Genomic DNA, 14,762 nt, shown 5'->3' with positions numbered 1-14,762 from the left:
GTTCCAACCCTCACCGAGCCAGGGTTAAACTCGAGAAACTCTTTAATGACGTCAAACCAATGAGAATATTTTTTTTTATGCTTGGTCAGGGCCTTACCCTAGAGTTACTTAGAGTTGTTCCGAATATCAACTCGAGTGCGTTCACGTGATAATCTATTAACTCTAAAGTCGATTGTAGTGTACTTGAACTCGGCCTAAGTAGCTCTAGGGTAAGGCCCTGACCAAGCATAAAAATAAAATGTTCTCATTGGTTTGACGTCATTCAAGTTTAGAAAGCAATTCTGGGAAGTGTACTAATTTACAATCTGGCAATAAATTAAGAACTTACAGAAAATTTAAAAATATTTTTATGTTTGAACCATATTTAAAAATGAATTAAAAAAAAAAGACAGGCAAATAATCAGAAGATTTAGAACTAGCTGTCATGATCTTGAAATCGAAAGAGGGAGGTATTTTGGGATTAAAGCTGAAGACAGAAAGTGTAAGCTATGTAAGAACGCAGTTGAAGACGAACTACATTTTCTTTTAAAATGTCCTGTTCTAAAAGATACTCGATCTCAACATCTATCTAATTTAAATTCCAAATTCCAAATTTTTTCAAGATTATCTGATGAAATGAAATTTGTTTGGATTCTTTCATCTGAAGATTTGTTTGTAACTTCAAACTTATCTAATTTATTGCACTCCCTGTTTGAAGAACGAAAGAAAATTATAGAAAATATTGTTGTTTAAAAAAAAAAAAAAGAAGAAATTTATAAATAAATAGAAGAAAAATATAGATAGATATATATAGGAAATAAAATTGATCAGGAGTTGTCTCCCAAAGACCTAGTACTATAAAGAATTATGTTATTTCTCCAGGTCACAGTGGCACCCATAACAACTATGTTTTGTCAATAACTTGGTTTATATCAGGTTAATTAGTGTAAATGTGTATTCATGTGTTGTTTTTGTTTTTTTGTTTTTTGTTGTTTAAATGTACTTTAATCATTCTAATCATTTTCTGTGCTTTATTTTGTAATTCATTCATTTGATTGTATAGCTCAAATTTTGGGCATCATGATTGGTTAATAAAAAATAGCTTATCTTATCTATCTTCAAGAGTTTCTCGAGTTTACTGATCCTGGCTCGGTGAGAGTTGGAACCAGGGTACCAGGGGTTAACTCGAGTGGTTCAAGTAAAATCGTATTGTTGAAACCCGAGTAAGTAAAGTGAACTTGAGAGTTTCAAGCTATAATCTAGATATCGTAATTCATTAGTTGACCATTTATTGAATGTCAAGGTGAAGAATCTCAAATTTAATGAAACTAATTAATAATGTATTCTTCTTTTTGTGGTTTAAAGTTTCTTTAGATAAGTAAGATGCTGAAAAAATATAATATGCAGACATAAATATTACCAAATTTTCACATTAATTTTTTAAAATGGTCACAAAATTTGAAATTTCTTACATGAAAAATGCACACACAAAAAAATAAAACTACCCATACCACTTCGGTTTCGTATTTCATGAGCAGAAGATTATACGATTTAGTCAAATACAAACTACAAAAATACAAAAAGTCAAATATATAACCCCATCAAATTAAAGTATCATACTATATATACATACATTTCAAGAAAATCAACCAAAACCTGACCAAAAAAGACTATTTTTTGCGGAGTTATCTCCCATCCCGTGTTAATTTCCATAGTAAATTAAAAATGCTGATTTTGAGTTTTCCTCAAGTCAGATTTTATGGCACTTTTTTTTTCTGTGTATACTAAGGGCATTATGCTATTGATTAGAACTAAAACATTTTCTGTTGCAATTAGTTTGAGGTTAGATATTAGTTTGACTGGACTAAAAGTCCCTGATGGAATGATTAAATTAATTTTTGAATTCATGTGGCGCTTTTTTCTTAAAAGTTTTCATTTTGCAGCCTTGTAGATCTATTAGAACTTAGAAATGAATGTTCGATCATTTCACATTGTACTTCAATAAATTGTAAATATATGAAAAATCATCTGGCCTTTATTAGTTTTGTTTGTTTTTTAAATTTTTTTTTCTTTCATTTGTATATATTTGTACACTCCACTAACCACAGGAACCTTCTCTGAAGATTCTCCCTCAACGAGGACTTGTTGGGTACAATTAGCTAGGAACGATGGAATCCATTTATGTGTACGTCCTGTAACTCCATAATGCTGTTGTTTGTTTAGCAGCCGTTTATGTGGGAAACGACAAAGGCCTTTGAAAAGTCAAGAATAACAATACCAATCTGCTCTCCTCTGTCTTGAGCTGATGCAAGCTCATGAAAAAGCGTGATGAGTTGAGTTTCACAGCTTCGTCTTGCTCTGCAACCATACTGAAAGTTGATATTAAGTATTTTATGATTGTCTAGATGTTTTAATGTGTTCCAGGAAATTACAGCAAAGACAAGTCTATAGTTGTTAGCATCATATCTGCTACCTTTCTTAAATATTGCAGTTATGTTTGCTTGTTTCCTGTCTTCTGACACTGTACAAGATCGACGACTGGCATTAAATGCAATGTATAAAAAGGGTGTTAGGTCATTAGCACATTTCCTTAAATTCTGGCTGGGGTTTTATCAGGGCCGTATGCTCTACTCAGGTTGCATTTGTTTAAAAGCTTGCTAACGCCTTCTGTTGTGACTGTAATCTAGCTCTGGCGTCGGTGGATATTGTTTACCTGATGGCTTTGGTATGTCGCTATTATTTTCCTAAGTAACGGACTTATTGGTACTGTCTGTTCAATATATTGGCTTTGCATATTGCGGTGTTAAAAATAGCCCATTGTCTGTAAGAGGGGCGATCCCTGTGTTTTCATATATTCTTATGATTTGATGTAACTCCAAAAAGCATTTCTGTTTGATGGATTGGTCCTGGTGTACATCTCCCACTTCTATGATTTTATATATATATGTAGTTCCAGTTTGAGTTACGCTGTGTCGATCTTTTGTATCATTTTTTGCTCTCTTTGTGTTCCTTAGATCAGATGCTTTTTTCGACTTCTTCCTCCGGTATACTGTTTTACAGTTCCTACAATAATGTTGTCTGGTAGAAGGTTTCATTCAGACAGAGATTGTAATTCGAATTGTGTTTTGGTAAGTGTGATTAAAATTGCTGCTGCCATCGCCATTCATCATGTTGATAATCCACAATGTGTTCTCAATGTGGGTTTGAAATTAAGAGACCTTTTCATTACCTTGAAACCCCAATTACTCCCCTTTTGAATCACGATCAATGGTCAGACCCTTACAAAAAATACAATATAAATCAGGGGAAGCAGATTTTATTTTGTCGAAAAGCAATAGTATACGTTAGAAACTTTCGGATTTAAAACCCACAAGTCACAAAGGAAAATAATTAATTGTGTAGCCAGTCTTATTTATGCTACCACACGACATACATGAAGGTTATTATAGCAATTGACCGCGGTGTGATACAGAGATTCGTATAATAACGAATGTGCCCCATGTGTATGAATAACCATACTTAATTTAACCTGTCATTACAACCTTCGTACAAAGTGTAAGAGACGCCTTTCATTATCATAATATAATTTTCACTAATTTGCATGATATTAACATATCTAAAGCTACAAAGCAGTAAAGGAGGTGATGGGAAAACACCTTTTTAAAAAACCCCATTAAAATTGATTCAAAGACATAATTTGATATGAATTCCGGATCTAGTTTTCCTGCTAAATAACAATTATTTTTTTGTACGACAAACCTACATCTCAGTTATACAAATCCTTGTTTTGATATGACGGTTTTATTGTTCAGTTGTGAAATGTTATATATATCTAATGACTACTGAAAGATGATTAAAAAACTAGACTATATTTGGATAAAGAAAATTTGATGTAATTGGAATGTATTTTATTATATAAATAAACTCATCATAGATACCAGGACTAAATTTAGTATATACGCCAGACCCGCGTTTCGTCTACAAAAGACTCACCAGTGACGCTCGAATCCAAAAAGTTAGAAAGGCCAAATAAAGTACGAAGTTGAAGAGCATTGAGGACCTTGTAATGTATTTCAAAAGAACCACATGTTTTATCCTACATTATTACCATATTGCAGTTAATTGAAGTTTCACAATATTATAATGACATGTCTTGCTAGTTAGGGGATGATCATTTGATTTAAAGAATGGGACAGGAGAAGCTTTAATTCGGATCCACCTGTCATTTCCTGTTGTTAAAATGGCTCATCTTTAAATTTTGTACACAATTTTAGCCTGCATTATGTGTGACAGAATATTTATTTTCCCTCTGTTTTGGATATGATTATTTATTGTAGTTCCTATACAAAGCCATCATATTCATTTCTACACTCCCCGAACGAAATAAAACCGTCTTCCTATACGAATACACCAGAAGTAACTCGAGTTTTATTTATATGATCACCATGTCCTGTGATATAAACTACATTATAACGAGAAGTGCGTACCCGCTCGCTCGAATTAAAAATCTAAGACACTCTACTTAGAATATAATATTTATTAGACACACCCAAACAATGGAAAATGTGAAATGTTAAAATGAACACCAAAACTAAAAGGACAAAAGAAGAATGAACAATCGTTATAAGAATAAAGAACAGGAGATATGGACAAATAAGCAACCTTAACATACACGAAAAGACACCTTGAGAGTTTAAGTCAGTTTTGTTCCAAAGAGGCGGAAACCTTTTAGTTGCAGCTCAAATACAATAATGTCTGACCCAGCCTAGATTTTAGTAGTTGTTCAGTTGGTGGGCGTTTGTCAAAATAATTTCAAGTTTGTTTACTTTCGAAAAGAATCGGAAGCTGAAACTGTATAACGCCCTTCCAGCAAGGGAAACCTCAAGTGTTTCTTTGAAAATATCTCAATCTTTGCAACATGTCAGATGATGATCTAATTCGGAAACTAGTAACAACTTTACTATGCCAGATTTAACCAAATTTAAATTTAATACTGATTTCGTAATTGATCTGAACTTGCAATGAGGTGCCAGCATTTGCATGCTGAAATCTTTATTGCGACTATGAGATGAAGAACACAGGACTGACCCATGATTTTTAATGGAGGCATACTTCCATAAACTGAATAAAACTGCCAAGCATAGCAAGACGAAATATTTTTATTGACGTTTTTATGTTGAAAATTCATATATTTTCCAAAATAAAAGTTATTTATAAACGCGAGTCTGGCGTACTAAATTATAATCCTGGTACCTTTGATAACTATTTACACCACTGGGTCGATGCCACTGCTGGTGGACGTTTCGTCCCCGAGGGTATCACCAACCCAGTAGTCAGCACTTCGGAAAATCAATTATGTGGTCATTTTTATAAATTTCCCGATTACAAATCTTTGAATTTTTCGAAAAACTAAGAATTTTCTTATCCCAGGAGTAGATTACCGTAGCCGTAATTGGCACAACTTTTTTGGAATTTTGGAATCTAAATGCTCTTCAACGTCGTATTTGTTTGGCTTTCTAAATATTTTGATATGAACGTCACTGATGAGTCTAAGGTAGACGAAACGCGCGTCTGGCGTACTAAATTATAATCCTGGTACCTTTGATAACTATATATATAGGCTGCTTCTAGACCTGATGCCTATTGGTACACAAAAGCGATTATGTGGTATATATTACATGTATAATGAATCTTATGCTTTCTCTTCCATTTAAGAGTCATTCTAAATAATTTAAAGGTAGAAACTGTCTATATTTCTTATCCGATCTGACTGTTTCTGAAATATTTGCAACTGAACGCCGAACAAGTGACATTCAATCTATTCCTACCCTTTATTCCTTTAAAAAAACCCATATAAATGGCAGTATGAGATGCATTATTAAATGAAATAATTCCTCAATGTATATATTCATCGTCATCGTGTCAACCTGCAATATTAAAGAGTCGATAAACAGAATGGTATAAATCAAGTCCTCGTCTCACAATGATAATCTTTACCCCAGACTGCCTGAAAATACACAAAGGTATAAAGGTTAATATAAATGAAAGAGATAAGTGCATGTCAAAACATAACTTGATAGTGATTATCATGCTATGGGAAAAATAAACACAGAGTTGTTCAATTTATTATGCAATTTATTACCCTATACTCTTTATAAATATATTCATACCAATATTTATTTTATGATAATAAGTCTTTTGTCGCTTTAACCTTTACAAATCTTTTCCCTGTAACATAATTGCGAAAGTATTAGCGAGTAGAAATATTTTAGACCATCAGAAAACTTAAAGCCTTCAATAACACCCCTGTGTTCTGATAAATTATCTTATCAGGGGTTTCAAGCTCCAAGTTTCAAAACAGCTTACTATTATCACCACATATCCGTTCTGGGAGGGGGAGCTATTTCTGCCTCATGCGTTTTATCTATCTTATAATTCTTGTATCATGTCCATTGCACGATAACTGCATGAGATGCATTTTCCTTGTAGATTATAATGGCTTGATCAATAACGTATAGGAATCAATGTAACAAAGGTGAAAGTGTTCCGTTATCTACTAGTACTTATTGTATTAAAGGCGTAAGGTATGATAAACTGTTGACACAGATACATGTCTGGACTGCATATAGTTACGATACTAGAATGAAAATATCGAAAAATAAAAATATAAATATCATTGACTTATCATAAGTGATTCCCCTTGACCCAGTTACAAACTTAAACATGTAAAATATGGAAAAGTTTCAAAACCACTAGACCATGCATGACTGTGAGGACAGAGCAAAATTACCTCCTTGAAAATGAGATATGCCAATGGTAATACAACAGGATACGAAAATCAATGATTAAATATAAGTGGTCCTTCAAAAACTGACTTTATTACTTACTTAATTATGGCTTCAACTGCCGACGCAGGGTTAAATACGCATGTATCGCATTTTGACTGCGTCATGGCGAGACAAACTAACAATACATGTACATATAATAAAAGAAGAGTAAATTAGAATACTATTTGTATTCGTAGGTTGCTGATCATTTGAATATACAAACCATTGTATTTTTCTTGCATGGAAAAACCTTCGAAAAAACAAATAATTATTTCCTTTTCCTCTCATTTTTTCTCTCTCTCAAGGACTTCCTTGTACATGTTGTACGCGTTGATCTGTTGATAAACTATAATTATTATAGTATTCATAACACCATTCAGAGTAAACAGGAAGTAAACGCACATGTTTGAATTCTATCTCAATACAAAATTCTATTATGTATGCGACCTAGACATCCTATAGAAATGTTTTTTAAAAATTATATTAGGTAACAACACTATCTTTCTAAATCATTCTATAATTAAAGTACATTATTCGAACAAGTTATTTATTGATAATATCTTGAATGTTGTTTTCACAAAAGCAATAACTATAAATCATGATTTGAATATTTAAACCTAGCACGTATTCATATCTATAATGTCCTTGTAAATAACTAAGAAGTGTACAGACTTGATATTGAAGAAATGTATTCAGTGGAGAAAAAAATAACACAAAATTTCATAATAATCTTAATTATATAAAAAATCATTCAAAATTATTTTTATGTAAAAACCTTAATCATGAAGGCATACAATCAGGACTGTCGCCTTAAAAGGTTATGTTAGAAAAGTGCAATCAATGTAAGTGTTTAAAGGCGACTTACGCGGGAGTCTAAATAAAGTTGTTGAAAATCTTTCTTTAAGGCGACTAGACCGGGACACCCTCACTATACGGGACATTTGATTTAACTTTCTCAATCGGACCGGACTAGGCTGCATATTTAGGATTCCTGCGTTACCAAACGGACGCCCATTTCAAACTGAATGCAGTATGGGAGAAAACCACTGTAAACATATTTATATACCAAAAACAACTGTATGCTTAACTATTTCTATTTAAGAATAGGCAAGCGTTATGGACAAAATCATCATCTGAAGAAGAACTGGGAGACTGCGCAGCCATAATGTGTCACCAGGAAATAATTGAAACGACAAAATATCATGACACAAAAAACCTGTGCAGAAACATGACAAACCGCATCATGGAAAGCCTAGAGTGAATCGACAAGTATAATTTTTATAAAGATAATTCGTTCATCCTACTCTAGTCAAACACATTGACATTATCTTATCGTTTAACAAATATCATAGATTTAATGAATAAATATAAGAATGTAAATACTCTAGCCCTTAAATACGACAAAATTTTAATTTAAGTAGCCAAGGCACTTGATCACTCTGAAGTTCAAGCAGTCCATTTTGATCCAGTTAGTGAACTTTGTAATTGAAAGAATAAAGATAACAGTTTTATCTCCACATCCTATTACATTCCAATCAATGGGCTAGGATACAATTTGTATTTGTAATTATCTATTAGTGATGACATACAATTTTATTATTCAAAATAAAAGTAACATATTATTTCAAGACTGATAAAACACGGAAGTCTGGATGGGTTACTCTACATGGACTTGCAGTTAAAGGGAAAATGTGCAAAATGTGATGCAAAAATGTGACAAATAAGAGAAAAAAAAGAATAAATGAAAATAGGCAAAAATATAAAGAATTCAGAAAAATAGGCAAAAATATAAAGGATACAGGTAAAAAAAAAAAGGAAAGAATACAGAAAAATAAACAAAAAATCCCAACAACAAAAAAACAGAATATAGGGTAGAATGTAAATAACAAAGAATAATTGGCAAACTAAATAAGATAACATGGTATAAACATTATAGAATTCAGAATTGAGGGACTCCCCTATATAGACACTCTTTAATTACAAGCTATAGAAGACCCCGAAATGACAAATGTTAAACCATTCAAAACTAACGGCCTAATTTATGTTATGTATGTTACCAAACAGATTATATTTCAACACAAACGCGTGTATTCTGTTTAATATAAGCATTTGTTATCCGCGTTGCATAATGCATTTCATTGTATATATTGACAAAAGTTTCTTTTATAATAATAGGTTTATTATATATATTCAGAGGAAGCAGGAAGGTAAATATATCAACTTTGGGACAAAACAAACATTATTTATTTACATACAACCTTGACCAACTATTGTAAGGAAATGTGAACAATTTTTTTTGAAAACAAGACATATTCTGAAGATGTTTATCATAACCTTTTATCTGTCTTCCTGATAAAAAATCTTTCTTATATATACTTTGCGACAATAGAATTATAAGGAAGAACAATGTTTGTCGTATCGTGGAATTTTTGGGTTTTCTTGTTCATCCAATCTACACTATTTAAAATTATCATTGAATTATACTTCAAATTATTTAGAAAAATAAAATGATACAATGATGACAGATGTATAGGTCGCAGAATTGTAAATGTAAATAGTAAACAAACAAAAAGTCCTCATACTACAATTAATGAACTTGAACGATAACGTTGAAGATTTTTCTTAATTACCATTAACCGTTATAGTCTTCAGAAAATCAATTTTAAGTTAATATCATAGATAACAGTTAATCAATACATGTTTCCTGTGAAAATTACAAAATATTCCACACTTAAACTTCAACCAACTGTTCTACAAGTGAGAGGTTTAGCTAGCTATAAAACCAGGTTCAATCCACCATTTTCTACATTAGAAAATGCCTGTACCAAGTCAGGAATATGACAGTTGTTATCCATTCGTTTGATGTGTTTGGACTTTTGATTTTTGCCTTTTGATTTCGGACTTTCCTTTTTGAATTTTCCTCGGAGTTCAGTATTTTTGTGTTTTTACTTTTTAAGTAACATCTAAGAACACACACCTATGAAAATGAGTCACGCGTACATAATCCCAATAAGAACACTAAAATGAACTTATCAAGAAACACGTACGAGTCGTGCTCCTAACATAATTAATTCTTTCAAGTCATTAATACCCATTTAATTATATGTAGTGTGGACACAGATCAGTGTGGATAGTAAATGTTAAATATGTGTAAGTATATTCGACAGTTTTGTCTCCACTGAGTTTATGTTTTGATTGACCATGAACAGATGTATTTTGAGCTGTTTATAATGTTTAACGCTCATGTCAAAATATTTATAAAGCCAAATAAGTACAAAGTTGAAGAGCATTGAGGATCCATAATTCCAAAACGAGGTGCCAAATATGGGTAAGGTAATCGATGCCTGGGATAAGAAAATCCTTAGTTTTTCGAAAATTTCAAAGTTGTGTAAACAGGAAATTTATAAAAATTACCACATTATTGATATTCATGTAAACACCGAAGTGTTGAATACTGGTTCAGTGATACCATCGGGGAAGAAATATCCACCAGCAGTGGCATCGACCCACGATCTCAAGATTGTTTTTGCACGGTTCAACTTCGTTTTTCTTAAAAACTTCATGTATTACTTGTCTGAATGAGACAACAACCTTCCGGTATTTTGTTCTTGTTTTACAAATTTCTTTTGTGCTATTTAAAAATATAAACTGATGTATTTTTAAATGGCTTAAATATATTCAAAAAGGAAAATGCGAAAGCTATACCAGTTTATCAATATTGTCAGGATGATTAAAATACTAATTTATTTGTTGCAAGGATAATAAGTGAATAATATATTGTGTATTTTTCAACATTAAATCTGTATTATATGTACCATGCGACAATCAAATTGTCTCTTCATTAATTATAATTACTTATTACTTAAGTTATATTATTCTTATTGTACAATTGTTCCATCCTAGATAGTTGTTCATAGTAATGTTTATCTAAAACCAGATCGAAAACTGGCATTAAGTTCAATGCATAAAAATGGTGCTAGGTCGTTAGCACATTCCCTTAAAATTCTGGCTGGTATTTTATCAGGGTCGCACGCTTTACTCGGATTGCATTTGTTTAAAAACTTTCTAACGCCTTCAGTTGTGACTGTAATCTATCTGTGGCGTTGATTGATATTGTTTACCTGATGGCTTTGGTAAGTCGCTGTTATTTTCCTTATTAAAGTCTGATTGGTACTGTCTGTTCAATATATTGGCTTTGTGTATTGGGGTGCTAAAACATCGTCCATTGCCTTTAAGAGGGTTGATCCCTGTGTTGTCATTTTTGTATGATTTAATATAACTCCAAAAGAGTTTCTGTTTGCTTGGTTGGTCCTGTTGTTCATCTCCAACTTCTATGATATTATTTATGTAGTTCCAGTTTGAGTTACGTTGTGTCTTTTGTATAATTTTTTGCTCTCCTTGTGCTTCCTTAGATCAGATGCTTGTTTCGTTTTCTTGATGAGAGAAATATACAACTCGTCTAAACATCAACCCAACAATGTTAGATCTGTTAATTTGCGTTCGCAAACTAGTACATGATGTTCTATGATACAAACAACATGATTATGAGGAGTGTGTATCCGCTTTCTCGAATTTAAAATCAAAGACACTCTACTTAGAACATAATCTTCATTAGACACACCCAAACAATGAAAATATAAAATGTAAAAATGAACACCAAAACCCCAAAAGAACAAAAAAAGAATGAACCATCGCTATAAGAACAGAGATATGGACAAGCACCAACTTAAACAATCACAAAACACTTGAGAGTTTAGGTCAGTTTTGTTTCTAAGAGACGGAAATAGTTACAGCTGAAATACAATAATTCTGACCCAGCCTAGTTTTTAGTCGTTTCTGGTGAGCGTTTGTCAAAATCATTTCAAGTTTGTTTACGTCAGCAACGAAACGGAAGCTGAAACTGTATAACGCCCTTCCAGAAAATATTTCTAAATCTTTGCTACATGTCAGATGTCGATCTAATTCGGAAACTAGTTAATAACTTAACTATGCCATATTTGACCAAAATTCAATTCAATACTGATGTCGTAATTGATCAGAATACATGTAACCCATCAGAATTTAGAATTACCCACTCGAACTGTCTCTAGGTTCTGTATTAACATTTTTATGTTGAAAACAATATAATTTTTTCCGTATTTACAATTTTTCAAGAAAAAAGAGGGTTCAGCATCTTCTCCATCTGATGACTTTTGGTTTTGACAAGTATCTTAAACGATTATATGGTATCTATTATATGTATAATGCATCGTATGCTCTCTCTTATTCTGCATAATTTCAAGGTAGAACTAGTCTACATTCTTAATTTCTTATTCGTTTTGCTCCTAGAATGTTTGCAACTGAACGCTAAGCAAGAAACAGCCAATTTATCCCTACTCTTTATTCTTTTTGTTTCAACGACGAACATATAGATGCCACTATGAGATGCAGTATTAATCGAAATAATTGCTCAAAGTATGTTTTCATCGTTAAAGTTTAAATCGCAGGTGTAGCCACACACAAACAAATGTCAACATGCAATATATGGACTCGATAAACCGAGTGGTATATATCAATTCCTTATCCCACAGTGATAATGTTTACCCCAGACTGTTTGAAAAATACACAAAGGTATAAAGGTTAATATAAACGAAAGAGATAAGTCCATGTCGAAAACAACTGGATAGTGAATTAATTTAATTTTTATCATGCCATGGGAAAAACAAACACAAAGTTTTTTTTAATGTATTATGCAATTAATACCCTGTTCCTTATAGACATATTCATAACCATATTTTTTTTATGATATGTAGTCATTTTGACACTTTAACATGTACAAATCTGTAACACAAATGTGAAAGTCTCAGCGAGTAGAAAATGTTAAGACCGTCAGAAATAACCTCTACGCCTTAAAAATCCTCAAATCTGATAAATTATCTTATTAGATGCTCCAAGTTACAAAACTGCTTACTATTATCACCAGATATCTGTTATGATGCATACTAGTATTCAAATATAATTAATCGTTCACCTAGACGCCAATTACGGGGAGGGGGATCTTTTTCTGCCACATGAGTTCTATCTTTCTTATAATTCTTGCATTGCACGATAACTGCACGAGATGCATTTTCCTTGTAGATTATCATGTCTCGACTGCATATAGTTACGAAAGAGGGACTACATATACCAAAGCGACAGTCAAACTCATAAATCTAAAACAAACTGACAACGCCATGGCTAAAAAAGAAAAAGACAAAAAGACAAACAATAGTACATAACATAGAAAACTAAAGAATAAACTACACGAAGAGTTGAATGAAAATGTCGAAAATAAAAATATAAATATCATTGGCTTATCATAAGTGATTCCCCTTCACCCAGTTACAAACTTAATCATGTAAATTATGGAAAGTTTCAAAAAAATAAACCATGCATGATTGTGAGAACAGAGCACAATTATCTCCATGGAAATGAGATATGCCAATGCTAACACAAGAGGATACGAAATTCAATGATTAAATATATTAGCGGTTCTCCAAAAAACGGACCTTATCACTAACTTAAACAAGTTATGGCTTCAACTGCCGACGCCGAGTAAAATATCTATGTCTCGCCTTTTGACTGCGTCAAGGCGAGACACACTTAGACAATACATGTATTTATAATAAAAGAAAAGTAAATTAGAATACTATTTGTATTCGTAGGTTGCTGATCATTTGAATATACAAACCATTGTATTTTTATTGCATTGGAAAACCATCGAAAAAACAAATAATTATTTCCTTTGCCTTTCAATTTTTTTCTCTCAAGGGCTTCCTTGTACGCGTTGATCTGTTGATAAACTATAATATATTATAATATTCATAACACCATTCAGAGTGAACAGGAAGAAAGTGCACATGTTTGAATTCTGCCTCAATACAAAATTCAATATGCGACCCAGACATTCTATAGAAATGTTTAAAGAAATTATATTAGGTAAAAACACTTAGTTCTTTCTATATAATGCTATAAATAAAGTACATTATTCGAACAAGTTATTTATTGATAATATCTTGAATGTCGTTTTCACAAAAGCAATAACTATAAATCATGATTTGAATATTTAAGTATTCATATCTTTATTAAGTCCTTGTATATAACTCAGAAGTGTACAGACTTGAAATTAAAGAAATTAATTTAGTGGTGAAAAATTAGGCCAACCACTACATTTATATCTAAACTACTTTAAAAAGTCAAAATATGTAAAACAAAATATATCATGAAGGACATGAAACTAGGACTGTCACCCTAATTAAGTTAAGAATATGTAAAATAGGGACAACCATTTTACGTAGTAAAAGGCGACTTACACGGGATTCTAAAAACAGATGCTGCAATCTTTCTTTAAATGCTGAGACTGCGACACGTTCACTACACGGGACATTTGATATAACTTTTCAATCGGACCGAACAGTAGGCTGCATATTTAGGCATCCTGGTTTGACAAACGGAGGCCCATCTCAAACTAGAGTTTTAATGCAGTACGAGAGAAGACCAGTGAAAACATGTTTATGTACCCAGACAATTAAGAATAGACATGTGTTATGAACCAAATCCTCATTCGCAGAAGAACTGCCAGACTTCATCGTCACAATAGGACATCAGGAAATAAATGAAACGACAAAATATCATGACACAAAAAACAGTGTACTAACATGACAAACCACATCATGGAAAGCCTAGAGTGAATCTACAAGTATCATTTTTATAAAGATAATCAGTTCATCCTCCACTAGTCAAACGCATTTACATTATCTTATCGTTTAACAAATATCACAGATTTAATGAATAAATAAAAGACTGTAAATACTCTAGCCCTTAAACACGACAAAATTTTAATTTAGGTAGCCAAGGCACTTGATCACTCTGAAGTTAAAGCAGTCCATTTTGATCCATTAAGTGAACTTTGGAATTGAAATAATAAAGATAACAGTT

The sequence above is a fragment of the Mytilus trossulus genome, chromosome 7 (genome assembly GCF_036588685.1).
Source record: "Mytilus trossulus isolate FHL-02 chromosome 7, PNRI_Mtr1.1.1.hap1, whole genome shotgun sequence".
In the NCBI taxonomy this organism is placed as follows: domain Eukaryota; kingdom Metazoa; phylum Mollusca; class Bivalvia; order Mytilida; family Mytilidae; genus Mytilus; species Mytilus trossulus.
Note: the sequence above shows the minus strand (reverse complement) of the source record.